Raw genomic sequence first — 18,644 nt, forward strand, 5'->3', positions numbered from 1 at the left:
CCTCCCTCAGTATAGACTCCCCAACTAAGTACAGACCCCCTCTCTTAGTATAGACCCCCACTAACTACAGCCCCCCTCCCTCAGTATAGATTACCCACTAAGTACAGACCCCTCTCTCTCAGTATAGACCTCCCACTAAGTACAGACCCCTCCCTCAATATAGACCCCCCCTCCGCAGTATAGACCTCCCCCTCAGTACAGACCCCCTCCCTCAGTATAGACCCTCCCTCAGTGCAGACCCCCTCTGAGGGCAGACTCCCCCAGTGCAGACCCCCCTCAGTGAAGACCCCCTCAGTAACTGCTAGTAGACCCTTCTCCCATAGCGCCCCCCTGTACATGTCCATCTACATTACAATACAGTGTACAGACCTCAGACAGCACGGCACATGCACAACGGTGTGTCCCTCAGACTCCCTCCTCCTGTGTAGATGTAAACAGAGAGGAGGGGGAGGCAGCTTTGGTGCGCTCCGTTGAGGGACACAGCTGGTGAGAGCAGATCAGTGTAGGGGTGCGGTGTTAGCAGTGCCGCGGCACTGTCCTGGTGCGTCCCACACCCCCCTAGTGACGCCACTTCCCTATATGTCAGGAGACGTTTATATAAAGATGGGATGTATGTAGCAGATAAATGAATAGACCTCCTAGCAATGTTATTACCAGGCTGCAGCTAGGGGGAGCTCTAATGTTTAGAGTGTGACCACAGCGGAGTGATCCCATCTAGCTCACATTAACCCTTTCACTGCCAGAGCTGGTTTTCCACTATTTTTGCACACATGGTAAAATGCAGATTTTGGGCCTGAAGATTAGATAAAACCCCTGAATATATATTTTCTGAAAGCAGAGGCCCTGGAGAGAAAAAATGGTGGCGGTTTCAAAATTTTTATATCACATTACTGATGATGTCAATCGGTAAAAATATACTGTACACTAAATGGAAGTTTAAAACACACAAATACAAAGCTTTCCCAATTTTATGGTGAAATATAAAGATGAGGTTGCGCTGAGTGAATAGATACCCAACATTTGGTGTGCCATTGAAATGAAGAATAACTTTGGTACTCAAAACCAGCCCATAGGTGACACTTTAACCCAGGGGGACCCAACCCTTTGAAGAGCAAGGGCCACTTTAGCGACTTGGTAACCAGTTGCGGGCCACAATGAGTGTAGCGGATGGATGACAGGTCTGTTTCCACTCTACATATGCAGAGCAGACACGGACACAGCCCGCTTTACTCTATGCTCCCTCCAGTCCTTTCCACTCAGACAGAAAGGGACAGATCCCCTTCTGTTTTTTTAAGTGGATCGGATTGGAGATAGGCGGGTGTAAAAGGACACAAGTCCATTTACATCTGACGCTCTATAGAAGTGAATGGAGGGTCCAATTGGGTCTGGACAAAAACGGACAGCTGGACCCAAACAGACTGATCAAGTGAAAGGGACCTAAGGCGGCATTTCACACTAATGCAGCTCAACTGACCTCAATCTTCACTTCTTCCTCAGAATTCCTGCAGGTATCACTAGCTGGTGGGTATGGGTGGCGGATGCTTCTGTCTGACAGGTGGGTATGGATGGCGGCTGCTGCTGTTCCCCAGGTGGGTATGGATGGCAGCTGCTGCTGTCTCTTAGGTGGGATACAACTGTAAGTTTTCCTCATTATTCTATACCTACTGTATACAGTAGGTATAGAATGATGAGGAAAACTTACAGTATTACGGTTATAGTCCACCATCGCTACATTGCCTTTTTAGCAAATTTCCTACCACGTCTCTCAGAAGTCTGTGGACCATTGAGAAAGCTTCTGGACAAGGATGTGGTTTGGCATTGGCTTCCTAAGCATGATAATGCAGTGCAGGAAATCAAACGTTTGGTCACAGGTACAAGTGGACCTCCACCCAAAAAGAGAAGCTCTGCTTGTTTACTTCCTCCCCACCTACGGTGCCACATTTGGCACCTTTTGGGGGGAGTGGGTACCTGTTTTTGACAGGTACCCATCCCCACTTCCAGGAGACCTCCTTGCATTGATATTCCTTAGAAGTTCGGCCCCCCTCCTCCTTCCTCCACTGTCGGGCCAGTTAAAAAGTGCAGCGCACTTTGTGCATGCTTTACTGCTATTTTCCCTTATCATGAATGGCAGCGGTAGCACCCGAGAGCATGTTGCTAACATTACAAAACTATTTCCTGAATGTTGTCTATAAACCTGGACCTGAAATGTACATTAGTGATGCTCTTAGCAGAGCTACAGCAACAGGTGGCACACCTGAATGTGCACAACACACAGTCTACAATGTTCTTCAAATCTTTTATTTAAGCAAAGGACATGGTTCAAGGACACACAACATTGCATAGACACATTGGCATACAGTACAGCACAACCTGAATCTTGAGATACTAGAAACAGAAGAAGACATTATGCCTACGAAATGTCCAAGACGTTATTTATATCCCTGGTTAGTCATAGAGAAGACATCATCTCAAAACTGAACAAGACTAGGGCAGACCATAGCCAAGGGGTAAATTGCAAGGCAGGGTGAGCCCACAGAACCAGCCCAGAGCATTTTCCAAACTATTTATCAAAAGTAGAGTACCATAGAGCCATGGAGGTACTTAACAGAGGAATGAGAAAAAGATGGTAGAGTGTAATGCCCCATACACACGATTGGAAATTCCACTAGCAAAAGTCTGATGTGAGCTTTTGGTCGGAAATTCCGACCGCATGGATGCCCCATTGGACTTTTGCTGGCGGAATTCCCGTCAGCAAAAAATTGAGAGCAGGTTCTCAATTTTTCTGTCAGAAAAAGTCCAGATCGGAAATTTCCATCGTGTGTACCAATTCCGACATGTGCTTGGAAACAATTTGACGCATGCTCTGAAGCATTGAACTTAATTTTCTCTGCTCGTCATAGCGCTGTACTCTCAGTGCCTCCTCTGAACAGAGGCTGTGGGCTTTTTTGCAGCAGCTACCCACAAGATCTGATATGGAGTCCCTTGTTCAGAGAATGGAGACAGCCATGAAGAGTGAGATACACACTATCAGGCAGGAAGTGTCTGTGCTGGACTCCCAGGTCACTGTAATAGTACAGGAACAGGGCATAGTGTCCCAATCTGTACAGACCCTGCAAACTTCCCACTTTGAACTCACTGATCAAATTATACAGCTGCACTTACTTCAGGATGACCTGGAGAATCGCAGCCGCAGGCAGAACATTGGCTTAAGGGGAGTACCCAAAACTGTCCCACACTCAGAATTACGCCAAACAGTAGTTAATATCTTTAAGATCATTATTGACAGAGTCCACAGAACCCTGGGCCCACGATCAAACCCATCTGACAGACCCAGAGATGTCCTCTGCTGTTTAAATTCATTCACCCTTAAGGAGGATATTTTACAGCGGGCCTGGCGGGTGGGAGTTTTGGAATTTGAAGGCGCAGCTGTCCACCTCCTGCCGGATGTTTCCAGGAAGACCCTCCTAATGCGACGATCGCTCAAGCCTCTCCTAGATGGCCTTGGAGAGAAAGGCCTCACATACAAGTGGGGACACCCATTACACCTCATAGTCCGCAAAGGCCCAGATACCTTCCCTTTGCGTCACCCTTCGGAGCTTCCAGACCTGTTCGCCTTTGCCGACATGGATCCAATCTCAGTACCCAACTGGTTGACGACAGCTGTCGCCAAGGATTCACAACGTCAAGCCCCCACGGGTAGACCACAAAGGGCTCGTTATAGCAACCGTGGTCATGGGAGATACTCACGCGCAAGGGTGAGGGTAATCCTCGCCCACAACCGCCGAATGAAGAGGGGGCTGGCTGATCCCTTACATACAATCTGCTAGCACACCATCTCAGCGTTTCTATTTTCTTGTTTTTTTTTTTATTTTTAATTTTTTTTTATATGGAACGTAGAGTCAAATTGCCTTTATTGCTATCCACGGGTGATATGCCAGGAACAATGTTTAATGGGCCTAAAATCTGAGGGACCTCTGGCTAAGCAACCAGTTTACATTTGTTTACCCAGGACCAAAGGCCTCCCTTATGCTACAAATGTTCCACATGAGTGTTGTTTTTTTTTTTTTTTTGTGGTGTTTTTTTTTCCTCCAGACTCAGTGTTATTCCTACCATCCTCATTTTTAGAATAACACCTTCACATTGGTATACTCCGAACGTCCTGTTGGAGCAACGGTTACCAGGCTATACCTAAGGGCATTGGCCCTTTCTGGGGTTGGGCTCAGATGCCGTATATCCCCATATCCATGGCATTTTGATGATGTTCTCCCCCCGGGCTCGGAGTATTTCACCAACGAGGGAATAGCGGTAGCTTGCTCTTATAACCACGACCTACCAGTATACTGTCGGCTACAATCACTTAAAGTTGTTGTTATAATGTTTATAATGTTCATACAAGTGGGTAGGTCTGGGAGCAGATATATATATGTGGGTATTTGTGTATACATGTACATGATCTTTTAACCAATGCCTTACCTTACAGTTGAAATTGAAAGGGGCTTTGGGATGTTCAGTTTTTCAAGTGGAACCGGGTTGTCCCACCCCGGGGGGGGGGGGGGCCCGGCACCATGCGGCATCCCTATTTGGGTGCTGTGGTGCTCGGGACTGGTGCATTGGATGAGTGCTAATCCCAAGCATGCCCATGGGGGTTCCCAGTTTGTTGCTGCTGCAACGACTTTGTGATCTTGGCTTGTGGATCCGTCTTCACCATTTCGATATTATTCTTCCCTTTTTTTTCTTCTCTTCCCGGGTTACTTTAGTGCCTTAATGTGTACGATTATGATGGCTGTGGGGGCTCCGGCGGCCGGGGCCCAGAACTTAGCTGTGCCTTACCGCTCCCCGCACTAGGAACACTCTGCCCTGGTGGCAGTAGTTTCTCTCTACCTTTTTAACCTTTACTCTTCCTTACTTCTCTTCTTCACCCTTTTTTCTTTATTTATTTTTTCCCTCCTCTCTCTCTCACACCCCGGGAGTCAGGACGAGTGGACATAAAGTGTGGCAACATGACTGTCAAAACAAAAAAATAAAAGTGGTCAGCCTTCGCGCCGCTAAGTGGTAATAAGTGACTAAAGTGGAACAAAATCCAAAATCAGATATAATGAAACACAGATGCTGTGAAAAAGAGCCTGAGTGATATAAAGTGCAAATGCTAACTAAAAAATGCAGCAGGACAAAATAGTGAGCACAAACTATCAAATAATGAATATAAAGGGGTGGGTCCTGCGCAAATCGTGCCACTCAAATAAAATACACAAATTCAAAATAATATAAATATGTGCATACATACAATGCCGTGAAAAAAAATATAGTCCAAAAAACAGCACGCATAAAAATATATAAAAAATATATAAAAAAATGGAAAAAAGGTTTAATGATAGAACAATAATAAAATGTCCGCTACTCAAGGCTCCCAGAACTCTCACCTTTAAACGAAGTGAATAAGCAAATCAAACAAACTCCAGGATTCTCTTATTTCATTCATAAATAATAAATAATAGCCATCAGGAAATCCAAAGGAGGGATGCAATGATACAATTCCGCCACTAGAGGGCCAGTCCCAGCTTCCAGAACAGGTGAAATGGATCTTCACTTCTATTTCACAGTGTATGGCTCAAAATAAGAGAGAGGAGGGGGAGAGAGAGAAACAGGAGACTTCCATAGTGTAGTAGTTTAAAAAACGGCAGGTAGATTTATTAAAAAGCAGTAAAGACTCTCACATTTTAATTGCAAAAACAAGCACAATCAGGAAGAGGGTATAATGACAACTTCCTCCCGCCTTACTCTACTTCCGGTTCGTCCTCTGGCCAATCCCTACGCGTTACGTCATGTGACTTCTTCATGGGGATCCCCATGTCATGTGACTTCTTCATGGGGATCCCCATGAAGAAGTCACATGACGTAACGCGTAGGGATTGGCCAGAGGACGAACCGGAAGTAGAGTAAGGCGGGAGGAAGTTGTCATTATACCCTCTTCCTGATTGTGCTTGTTTTTGCAATTAAAATGTGAGAGTCTTTACTGCTTTTTAATAAATCTACCTGCCGTTTTTTAAACTACTACACTATGGAAGTCTCCTGTTTCTCTCTCTCCCCCTCCTCTCTCTTATTTTGAGCCATACACTGTGAAATAGAAGTGAAGATCCATTTCACCTGTTCTAGAAGCTGGGACTGGCCCTCTAGTGGCGGAATTGTATCATTGCATCCCTCCTTTGGATTTCCTGATGGCTATTATTTATTATTTATGAATGAAATAAGAGAATCCTGGAGTTTGTTTGATTTGCTTATTCACTTCGTTTAAAGGTGAGAGTTCTGGGAGCCTTGAGTAGCGGACATTTTATTATTGTTCTATCATTAAACCTTTTTTCCATTTTTTTATATATTTTTTATATATTTTTATGCGTGCTGTTTTTTGGACTATATTTTTTTTCACGGCATTGTATGTATGCACATATTTATATTATTTTGAATTTGTGTATTTTATTTGAGTGGCACGATTTGCGCAGGACCCACCCCTTTATATTCAACATGACTGTCAAGTTCCTCTCATGGAACATTAAGAGATTGAACTCCCCAGAGAAGCGTACCAGTTGTCTTGCCGAGCTATGGAGGCAGAGGGTGCACATTGCATTTCTCCAAGAGACTCAATTTAGGGCAGACAAGATCCCCAAACTAACAAATAAACGCTTCCCGACGGCTTATCATAGTCCATCCTCATCCTCTAAGTCTAAAGGGGCAAGCATACTCATCTCTAAGTCCCTCCACTGGCAATATATTGACGAGTACCACGACCAAGAGGGTAGATTCCTGCTGCTAAATGGGAAAATGTTTTCCCGGACCTTCACTCTTATGAACATATACCTCCCGAACTCCAACCCACTTCCCACCCTTGAGGCTTTTTTGTCCACCCTCGACTCCTTCCTTGAGGGAACCCTTGTCCTAGGAGGTGACTTTAACTTGACTTTGGACCCTCACAAAGACTCCTCCTCGAACTTGTCTTCCCTTCCACGGGGAACTCGACTTCTCCTCAAAGATCTTTTACACTCACATCAGCTAGTCGATATCCTTTTACTTTGCCGTCCATGGGTCTTACTCCAGAATTGACCTTTTTCTCCTAAAACACTCAGCAATTCCCCTGGTCATGCCCCAATCTTGCTGGAATTAGCTATCTCGCAAGCGTCTCCCAGGACCTCTACGTGGCGCCTTAATGAGGCGCTCCTGAAAGATCCCGAAATTGCCGCAGACATCCTTAGAGAACTTAAGTCTTACTTCTCTATCAACGTTGACTCTGTGACTAATCCAGCCTCAGTGTGGTCAGCGCACAAGTGCTTTATCAGAGGCATTCTAATCAAACACGGTCACGCGGCCAAACAACGCCGCGCTAAAACCCTGTCTGACCTCCTGGCACAACTTCACACATTGGAACGTCAACACAAGACTCAACCAGATAATGCCACGGAGGCGGAACTGGCCCGGCTCCGGGAGGCTATTTGAGATCATTCCATGTACGAAGCGAAACATGTACTATTGAAAGCCCGTCGTTCATTCTATGAATATGGTGACAAATGTGGCCGTCTACTGGCCAATGCTTTACGAGCCAAGCGTTCTCAGACGTACGTTCCCGCTCTTCTTACGTCATCGGGCTCCAAAATTCATTCTTGCCCAGAACGAGCGGAGACTTTCCGTGCCTTTTACTCCAATTTATATAATTTGGACCCACTGTCCACCTCCCGGTCAAGGCCCCAAAACGCCCCAGATATCCGCAATTACCTTCAAGAAACCGATCTCCCTACGCTGACAATAGAGGAGCGAGAAGAACTGTCTAAGCCCATTACTATGGAGGAATTCACATCCGTCATAGCAGACACTCAGTCCGGTAAGGCTCCCGGACCTGACGGATTCACCCTCCTTTACTACAAAATGTACCAGGACTTTCTGGCACCTTCCTTTCTTGCGGCCTTCAATGCTATGAACGAAGGACACAGCCTCCCTACAGACATGCTGCGCGCCTCTATATCTGTGATCCCTAAACCAGACAAGGACCCACTACTATGCACCAGTTATAGGCCCATTTCACTTCTGAACTGTGATGTGAAACTATTCACTAAAATCCTTGCCTCTAGGATGAATGCCTTATTACCGCGCCTCATTGTAACAGATCAAGTCGGTATTATCCAGACTAGAGAGGCTAGAGATAACACCATTCGGACACTAAATATTATAGAAAAAGCAAAACAATCCCATGTGCCCCTGCTGCTCCTATCCACAGATGCTAAGAAGGCCTTTGACAGGGTGGACTGGTCTTTTCTCCAGGAGACACTTAAATTCATAGGAATGCCAGATCCCATCCTGTCATGGATATCGGCCATCTATGATAATTCCACAGCAACAGTCAGGGTAAATGAATATGATTCCTGCCCTTTTCCTATATCGAATGGCACCAGACAGGGCTGCCCCCTGTCCCCAATGCTATTCGTCCTTTCCCTGGAACCTTTTTTACACCATATCTGAGGCAATCAGTCCATTAGAGGCATTCAATCAGGCAAATCTCAACACAAAGTTGCTGCATATGCTGATGACCTTTTATTCTACATCTCTGAGCCCCTTACCTTCCTACCCTCCCTGTTGCAGGAGCTGAGGCGCTACGGCACCCTCTCTAACTTTAAAGTTAATATACGAAAATCAGAAGCCCTGAATATTTCCATATCAGACTCTACCATCGCCAATCTACGCCCCTTCTTCCCGTTCAAATGGGCTACTCACTCAATTAAATACCTGGGTACAAAAATTCCTGCAAATTTGCATGATGTTTTTACCATCAACTACAAGCCCCTCTTGTCTACTGCTGACCTTAAAAAGTGGGACTCGCTGGCCCTTTCCTGGTTCGGCCGTTGTAATGTACTGAAAATGAATACAATGCCCAGACTTCTGTACTTATTGCAGGCTCTGGCCAACAAGATACCTCAGATGTTTTTTCACGCTGTGCGCTCAATATTTATCAGCTTCATCTGGCGCGGTAAACGCCCACGTCTTGGCAGAGCATTGCTACTACGACCAAAGACCAAGGGCGGACTCGGATTTCCGGATCCTGCTCTATACTACATGGCAGCACACATGACCAGGGTGGTGGACTGGTGTCGGCACAGCGACTCAAAACTCTGGGTGTCGCTGGAATGGGAGGCGGCTCGAGCACCACTCACAGGTCTACCTTGGGTAGGGAAAACTTCTGCCACCCACTTGACTACTCTCCCACTGATTGGACCAACTCTTATGGAACTGAAAAGGTTCTTCCGTTTATCTTCACTAAGAAATTTTCCATCCCCAATGACGCCACTTGTCAGGCACCCGGACTTTATACCTGGCCTCACTGACCCATTTTTCTCTCTCACGGGCCCCGCAGGGACTCATGAGAGCCTCTTCGCTATTGGGTTCTTCTGGTTGGCTCACTATGGAGAATTTGCTCCGTGGTCTGGCCCCTTCTTCATTAGATTGCTGGAAGATTAATCAACTATCTCACTTTCTCGGTTCTCTGCCTAAACCAACCCATTTTGGCAGAAAGCTCCACCCTTTTGAGGAATTATGTTTGGATGAGGGACCGATTCGGAGGTCCTTGTCCACCTCCTACAAATCCTTACTAGACCTTCACGCCACTGAAGACCCCCCATTCTTAGCAAAATGGGAGAGGGACTTGCAAGTCACCTTCACAGAACCCCAAAAAGATCGTATTCTCTTTTTCGCACAGAAATCTTCTCTATGCAGCAAATACCAAGAGACTACGTTTAAAGTAGTGACGCGATTCCCCGTCATTGGAGATCAACGGTCATGCCTTCCCTGGGGGACTGGGCGACGGAGGTGGACCGCATAAGGGACCTGGAACATCTGTTGGCAGAGGAATGTGGTAAAAATGAACAGTTTACTCTCACCTGGACATCATGGTCCATGTTTCGGTACTCCTCTGAGTTTATCTCCTGGGCTGAACATGGCCTGGATGGCGTCGCCCTGGGACCATGATGGAGTGATCCTTGTCCCCTATCTCTATGCCCTCTCTTATATGCCCTTGCTCCTTTTTCCTTTCTGTATATTTCCATACATCCCTAGAAATCCATGTAGCCAGTGAACCATGGCTTTGGCTTATCTGTTGTTCCTGAATCGATGTAAGAACCCCACGTAATATTTTTCTATATAATTTCATCTGTTGCTCTGCACGGGGGTCAGCCTTGCTCCCCCTGGCGGAGCGGGTGACGAAGGGTTCTTTAGCTTATATGCTTTATCCATTTTAGTCTATATGGATGTATGTGTGTATGTATATATATATATATATATATATATATATATATATATATATATATATACATATGTGTGTGTGTATGTATATATATATATGCATGCATGTTTTTTCCTTTTCTTTGCCCCCTTTTTCCCCAAACAAGGATTGTTATCATTTAAGGTTTCTTGATAGGCTTTCTATGCATGCTCTCAGTCCTTTTATTTGTACCATGGACATGTTTTTGTTATGACACATACGATGCATATTGTTGGTATATCTTGTTATTGTTTGTAATGTTTAACTTCTCTTCCTCAACCTTTCTCCTGAATAAAATTAAGATTGAAGTAAAGTAGTGACGCGTTGGTATAGAACCCCTTCCGTGCTGGCTAAGATATTCCCTCTGCAAACTGACCGTTGTTGGCGGTGTGGCCTACACTCAGGCACCCTCTTACATATTTTCTGGGATTGCCCTGTGCTCCAAACTTTCTGGCAGCCAGTGCTCAAGCTCGTACAGAAACTCACAGACGTCTCCCTACATGATAACCCAGCTGCGGTCCTCCTCAACCTTACCCCCAATCAAGGAAACGTTATCATAAATCCCTTCTCAAACATCTCCTTAATGCTGCACGGGCAAGCTTCCCACCCCTATGGAAACAACAGTCTACGCCAACGGTGGCCCAATGGTTCGCGAGAGTGAAGGATATGGAGCAAATGGAAGATATGACCTCTGCCTTGCGGGATAAGTCAGAGGACATAAGTCCAGATGGTTCTACTGGGATCTCTTTCGCTTCTCTGACGAGTTCCACCAATACACGCTAGGATCCACTACCTAGGATCCCCACCGCCTGTCCAGTACTATCGATCTTGACTCCCCGGGGGTGACCCCCACCCTGTCTGCCCTCCCCCCCCCCTTTTTCGTTTTTTTTTTTCTCTCTTTCTTTCTTATCTTTCTCTCTCGTTTCCATCTCTCCTTTTTCAATTAAAACACAAAAAGTGATGGGCACAGAAGCTTCTATACACCCTATATTAGACTTCAACTAGTGATATGGGCCAGACTGCATGGCCTCATTCACTTACGTGCTTTTATTTTGTATAGTTGATTTGCTGGATACGCTTACCATAGCCTATATGCAGTGTCTATATGCAATGTGAAGTTGTCTTATTGTTTGTATCTGTGTCACATCTTTAAAATAAAGAATAATAAAAAAAAAAAAGTTCACCTGGAGTTATGAGATAAGGGGCTGCAGGAGATTAATTCCGATCGCTTCGGATTTAGTCAAATTGATTTTAAGATTGGAGAGGGCTCCATACCTCTCATATTCCTTAAGGAGGTTCGGGAGTGAGATCAGGGGATTAGTAAGGGAAAATAACATGTCATCGGTGTAGATCTTCTGTTGTATGTCTCCAACATTTATGCCAGTAACATCCAGATTGAAAAAGAGGGGATAGGATTGCGCTATGGATAATAAATGTATATATATACAGATGAAGGGGAGCTGCCTCTACCAAATGTTTCCAACCAGACTGGTTGGAATAAAATATTGGAGAAAGTAAGGTAGATATGGCGCTCCCTCAAATTCCAGGGCCCGGAACAATTCCAAGGTCCAAAAACTCAGTTAAGCCAAAGTATGGGTGGTACCCCCCCCCCACCAGAAATGTTATATCTTAATCAATAGCAGACTATATAAACCTTATGCGACCACATACAAGAAAAAATGTAAAAAAAAAAATTATATGTGATTGGAACTCAATTTGTGTATTAGAACCCCTGTATGGTGTTGGGTGTTAGAGCCCCTGTGTAATGTTGATCCCTCTGGATTATATAAAAATTCCTGTGCAATCAAGAGGTGTCAATTTAAAACATCCAGATTGAGATGTACAGTACATAAAAAAGATCCAAAGATCCAGTGACAGACGAAGAGGAGGGGCGACAGCGGACAGCCCCATTGTGTCCCATTCATAATTTTGAAAGGATCCAACAGGACCACGTTGGCTCAGACCTGAACTGTGGGGCATGAGTAGACTGTAGAAATCCACCAGAGCATATTGGTACCAAAACCTGCATACCAGAGAACTGAAAGCATGTACCTCCAATTTACCCTGTCAAAGGCCTTTTCAGTGTCTGTACCTAGAAACACGCATTGTGCGTGGGATTTGTTGGCTATGTGTAGCAAGTTTGGGACCTTGGTGGTATTATCCCTAGTTTCTCGGGTTGGGACGAAACCTACTTGCTCTAAGTGGATCAGATGTGGCAGATGTTGCTGAATCCTATTTGCAGAGATTTTTGTGAATAATTTGAGATGCAGGTTGAGCAGTGAGATCGGCCTATAACTCCCACATGAGGCTGAATCTTTGCCTTCCTTTGGGATCACTGATATGTGAACTTGCAGAGTATCTACAGCAAAGGATGTGGTGGATCCCACATTGTTGAACAGTTTGACCATGAATGGGCCGAGAGAGGCTAACAGTGTTTTATAGTGTTGAATGGTAAAACCATCCGGACCCCGTGCCTTCCCCGGTTTAGTTGTCCCTATGGCCCCTTGAAGTTCCACACATGTAATGGGATCTTCTAATGCTTCACTAGCCACATTTGATAAGTGGGACATGAGGGAGGAACACATGTAGGAATCTATGCATCCCTACGATGGAGACACGCTTTTAAGATTGTATAGGGATTCAGAAAATCCCTAAAATTCCCGAGCAATGTCGCGGGGCATTGTGATTTTGGGCCCAGTAGGCTGACTTAAGTGTGGTATATAGGTTGCCAGTTTCTGATCCCTAAGGGATCTAGCTAGCATTCTGCCACATTTTTTACCAGATTCATACAATAGTCTGCAGGCGTACACAGGGTAAAGGAGGCAGAGGCTTTTCGAAAGGTGACCGCCAATGGGTAGCCCCATCTGTATGTGGTGCCCTGCTCTCCTGCCAGGTCTAGGACTGGATGCAGATGGGCCCTGCGCTGAAGAGTCACCCTCGAGAAATCCGGAAGAATCCTGATGGGTCAAAGTCCACACTTCCCCTCTCCCATGCTTTGCGGATGATCAGTTCCTTCTGAGGGTACCGATGCAATCGACACACCACATCTCTGGGTCTATTGGGATCAGTAGATCTAGGGCCTAGTGCTCTATGAACCTTGTCGAGTACCACACCTGCCTGTGGGGAGTTTAAGACCCTTTGGAAGATGGCACTCACCGTGGCTGTCAGATCTTCGGTGCCCGTTGCCTCCGGGAGACTTTGTAGCCGCAGATTATTCCTGCGGCTTCTGTCTTCCAGGTCCTCCAAGTGAAGTTGAAGGTCCACCATGGGAGCTCTCCAGGGCCACCACGTGGCGTTTAATGAAGGATAATGAGGACTGGTGGAGCGTCTTCTCCACCCAAAGAATCAGGGCCTCAATGTCCTGTTTAGTAGGCAGGGCTGCAGAAGGTGTAAGTGGAGAAATAGTTGCGCTAGTAAATGTGCCAATCTTAGATTGACAGACAAATATCCATAAACGCAACACCTATAGTGATGCTGCGTGAGTGAATAAATGAAATGTGCAATACAATTAAATACGCAATGTACAATACATATAAATACTAAATGAATAGGTGAATGAATGAAGTGAATGAATTATAAAGGACTGGACGTATCCATCCCTATGAATGAAGATTACGAGTAGAAAGTCCCCATACGGTTCACAAAAGTGCAAAACGAGTCCTTAGAAATTTTATATATATATCAAACCATATGTGAAAAATTCAAATGTAGTGAGCATTAAGTCCGATTCATGAAAAAGAAAAAAAAGAAAAACAGAAGAAAAGATGCTGAAGATGCAGGTTGTAGATTGATTCCACCACCACCGAAGGGACGATAGATAGAAAAGATGAGCCTATCCTTAGAGCACCAAATGAAAAAATTAGACCCTTAACCAGATCTGATGGACCTCCTATAGTAGCGAGGTCATAATCATTCAGATATAACCTTCTGCGGGGTCTCTCTGATCCGAGATGCGTGGGTATCCAGAACTTTACCGTCACTCTCCTTTCGGCCGCCGTGTCACCGTCCTCTGTGCGTGGAGAACTCTCCTCTAGTAAGAAGCCAGAACACCTGCAGTGCAACCTGCCAAGTGCCATTTTGACTAATATTTTCAATATAAAAGAGCCCGGATATCCCCATCAAGATGTCTCATCTCCCAGGGGAGCGGGGAAATTGTAACCCCTGACATGACCAGAGAGAAGAGTGCAGGAGTCTCTGGTAGAGAATCCGAGACTGAGGAAGAGTCAGGAGACGGAGGTGGGTCCGATATTAGTTGAGGTCCTAGGCCTGAGCCACGAGGTGACGCCACAATAACTCCTGGAGAGGTGCGATACACGCTCTGGAAGAAATGGTGAATCTCCCCCTGGGATGTGTGGGAGCGGGTCGCTCTAGCTGATGATCTGGTCCTGTACCTTTTCACAGCTAGCATGCCGGTAAAACAGATGGTTATATTCGAAAATATGTCGAGATAGGCAGAGGAAGGCCAGGAGCTCACAGAAGACAGGGACACTGATAGAATACACAGATAGAGGACACTGATAGGAGACACCAATAGAAGGCCCCTATAGAAGACACTAATAGAGGACACTGATAGAAGACACAGATAGGGGACACTGATAGAAGACACCAATAGGGGACACTGATAGAAGGCACCGATAGGGGACACTCATAGAAGGCACTGATAGGGGACACTGATAGAAGGCACCGATAGGGGACACTGATAGAATGCACCGATAGGGGACACTGATAGGATTTACTGATGAGCACTGATAGGGGCCACCGATGGTGGGCACTGATAGGAGGCACTGATAGGATTTACTAATGAGCACTGATAGGAGGCATTGATGGGCACTTTTCTTCCTGCCTCTGTTCTGCCTCAAGTGCCCTGTCCATTATTCCATGCAGCGTATGCTCCAACAGGTGGACAAGAGGTACAGTGTCACTGATGCATGCACTGTCACTGCTCACCATCCTTGTGGCCTCCTAAAATGGTGACAGGACAGTGCATGTATCCCTGATCATGCCCCACTGGCGTGGTGAAAAAAACCGAGCTCCCCTGACCCTGTCCTGGTCCCGTAGTCGCACAGGTACTCATTGATGGCCCTCTGCTGTGTGTGCAGCCGCTGCACTGGCATTAAATGATCGGCGGAAATGCACACAGACTTTCCTGGCCTGCCTCAGGACATCCTGTAGGCCTGGGTACCTGCCCAAGAACCGCTGCACCACCAGGTTAAGGATGTGAGCCACACAGGGCACATGGGTCAGTTGTCCCCGTCGGAGGGCTAAGAGGAGGTTGGTGCCATTGTCGCAAACCACCATTCCTGGCTTAAGCTGGCATGGCGTCAACTACCTCTCGGTCTGCCCCTGCAGAGCTGACAAAATATCTGCCCCAGTGTGGCTCCTGTTCCCCAAACAAACCAGCGCAAACACGGCATGGCATCTTTTTGCCTGCGTACTTGTGTAGCCCCTTGAACGCCTACGGAGCACCGCTGGTTCCGAGGACAGAGCACTGGAAGAGGCCATGGAGGAGTAAGAAGAGGATGGGGTGGAGGAGAGAGGTGTGTCACAACCAGTAGTAGCATTTTGGAGGCGTGGTGGTGGAACAACCTCCAACACTACTGTACCTTGTCCTGCATCCTTCCCAGCTGCCAGAAGAGTGACCCAATGGGCTGTGAAAGATAGGTAACGTCCATGAGTCAGCGGTAATATGCGCCTTACCGCTGACTGCCCTGTCCAGCGAGGCATGGACATTGCCTTCCACATGCCGGTAGAGAGCCGGAATCGCTTTCCGTGAGAAAAAGTGGCGTTTGGGGACCTGCCACTGAGGAACCGCACATTGCACAAACTCACGAAAGGGGGCCGAGTCTACCAACTGAAAAGGCAGCAGTTGAAGTGCTAGCAATTTAGCCAAGCTAGCATTCAACCGCTGGGCATGTGGATGGCTGGGAGTGAACTTCTTTCGACGGTCCAGCAGCTGGGCAGGGAAATTTGCCTGCTACAATTGGATGTCGGTGTACTGCTAGCAGAGTGACCACAAGTACTTGGCTGTGACACACCTAATTCTACACCTTCATTCCTCTCAGTGCAGGTTTCAGAGAGGACTGAAGGTCTAGTGGGGTTGGAGATCCCAGCTGATGAGGAGCTAGGAGAGGTCCTCTTTGTTCTTTGGTGTGGGTCTTTAAGGTACGCTTGTCAACGAGCTGCATGACAGGTCAACATATGTCTGGTCAAGCATGTGGTGCCCAAGCGGCTGATGTTTTGGTCACGCAAGATACGCTTGAGACATATGTTGCAAATAGCAGCGGTGCGATCTGATGCACTGGTCTCAAAAAAGGCCCACACGAAAGAACTTTTGGAATAACACGCAGAGGCAGTGCCCTGCACAGGCGGAGCTCTGCAGTGTGATTCAGTCGTTGTGCTGCCCCTAAGCTGGCACCCGGAGGGCATCCTGCCTCGTTAGAGATGTGCCTCCTCCTCCTCCTCCTCTCTCCTATCAGGCAGCCACGTGGAGTCAGTGATCTCATCATCCCCTCCCTCTTCATCACTGGAGCAAACCTGGCAGTATGCTGCAGCTGGTGGAACATGACTGCCAGATTGCTGTCCTTCTTGAGCATCCCCTCTCTCTGCGCTCAGGCTACTGCCTTCCTCTAGCTGGGTATCATCATCAGAGCCTTCAAAATGCTGGGCATCCTCCTAGAGCATGTACCCAACACTGTGCTCAAAGAGTTCGGGGGACTCCTCAGGAGGACATGGTGGGTCTAGGGAAGGAGTGACTGATGACATTGAGACGAGGGAAGAGGACGCGTTGGCAGCTGCTTTGCTAGTACCCTGAGCGTGGGTGAGCTAGGATGAGGAGGATGAAGAGGGCTTGGACATTCACTCTACCAAGTCTTCGGCATGATGCGTCTCAACATATTCAGCTGCCGAAAATAAGGACAAGCGTGTCCCATGGCCACGCGCTGATGATGATGTACCGCGTCCACGACTAGCACTGTTGTCTCTAGACACAGTGCCTGCTTGCCCGCTTTTATTGGCTCATGACTGTCTGCCTCTCCTTGTTGGCCTTCCAGACATAGTAATGGCCTGCAGGGAGATGGGAAAACCAGCAATTGGGTAGTGTATATTGTGCTGGAGGCACACAACACCCACTGTAAAGGCTGCAGATGTCTGTATTAGAGAACACCAGCAAAAAAGGGTAGATACAGGTGTATACAGTGCTGGAGGCACACAACACCAACTAACTCCTGCAGATGCCTTTATTATAGAACACCAGCAATAAAGGGTAGATACAGGTGTATACTGTGCTGTGCTGGAGGCACACAACACCCACTAACTCCTGCAGATGCCTGTTTTTTAGAGAACACCACCATGATCCATATATGTGAAAGAAACATTTTTATGTGAGATGTGCTCTACCTCGTGTGCTTCTATTGATGTGTATTGCAATTAGTATTTCTAGTTTTTTTCCTACTTTTGCTAACGAATGCAGTTATGAATGATTATTACAGAGTAATGTCTGCCATTCTGTAAAGTTAAATGTATTAAACATTTAGGTTACCTATTTGTTGTATGTTGTTTTTTTTCATTTTTTTTATTATTTAATTTAGGGGATTATAAAGCGGTAATTATTTGTGTTCATTCTTTAATCATAGTATACTGTTATGCAGGTCTTGTACTTAGCACAATGGCTTAGTGGTCTGCTCAGATGTCTCCACAGCACTCATGGTACAAGTTCACATCCCAGCCAACCTACCATCCACCAGCTGTGTTTATTTTTTCAGTGCACAAGCAAATTAAAATAAACAAACAAAGAAATGTAAACTGCCTGTTAGCTAGTGTGTGGTGTTTGGAATTTTACACCATAATATCATTGAGTACTTACATGCCATTGCATGCATTTGAAGAGTTAATATAATAGAATCAGACAAATTAAAGTGCATTGGCTAATTGGCATTCACCTATTTTCAGCATATGCTGCTTTGGCTAATTGTCATTTGCCTTTTTTTCATCAATTCAATCTTTTAGTATCTCTCTGTGGGATTTGAACCCATGAGTCCTTTAAAGCCTGAGTTTTTCAAGGTAGAAGTGCTGGCCACTAGCCTATAGGGCGTAGCACAATCATACCTAGAAAATACATTTACTAGTGTTTGATGCTTCTTCTCCCTGAGCTGTCTATCCTGCAGCCACCGTCTTCTCCCGCTCATGTGCTTTAAAAGAAAAGCCGCTCTTCTTCTGTGGCGGTCTTCTGTGACCATCCGATAATGTCACCCGGAGAGTCCATGGCTATGTAAGAGACACCACACAGCAGAGGAAGACCGCAGGTGACAAAACAGCAGAGGAAGACCGCCACAGGAGAAGAGCGGCTTTTTTT

This window comes from Lithobates pipiens, unplaced genomic scaffold (assembly GCF_037356315.1).
Source record: "Lithobates pipiens isolate NorthernLeopardFrog02 unplaced genomic scaffold, aLitPip1_a1.2 Scaffold_18, whole genome shotgun sequence".
Taxonomy (NCBI): domain Eukaryota; kingdom Metazoa; phylum Chordata; class Amphibia; order Anura; family Ranidae; genus Lithobates; species Lithobates pipiens.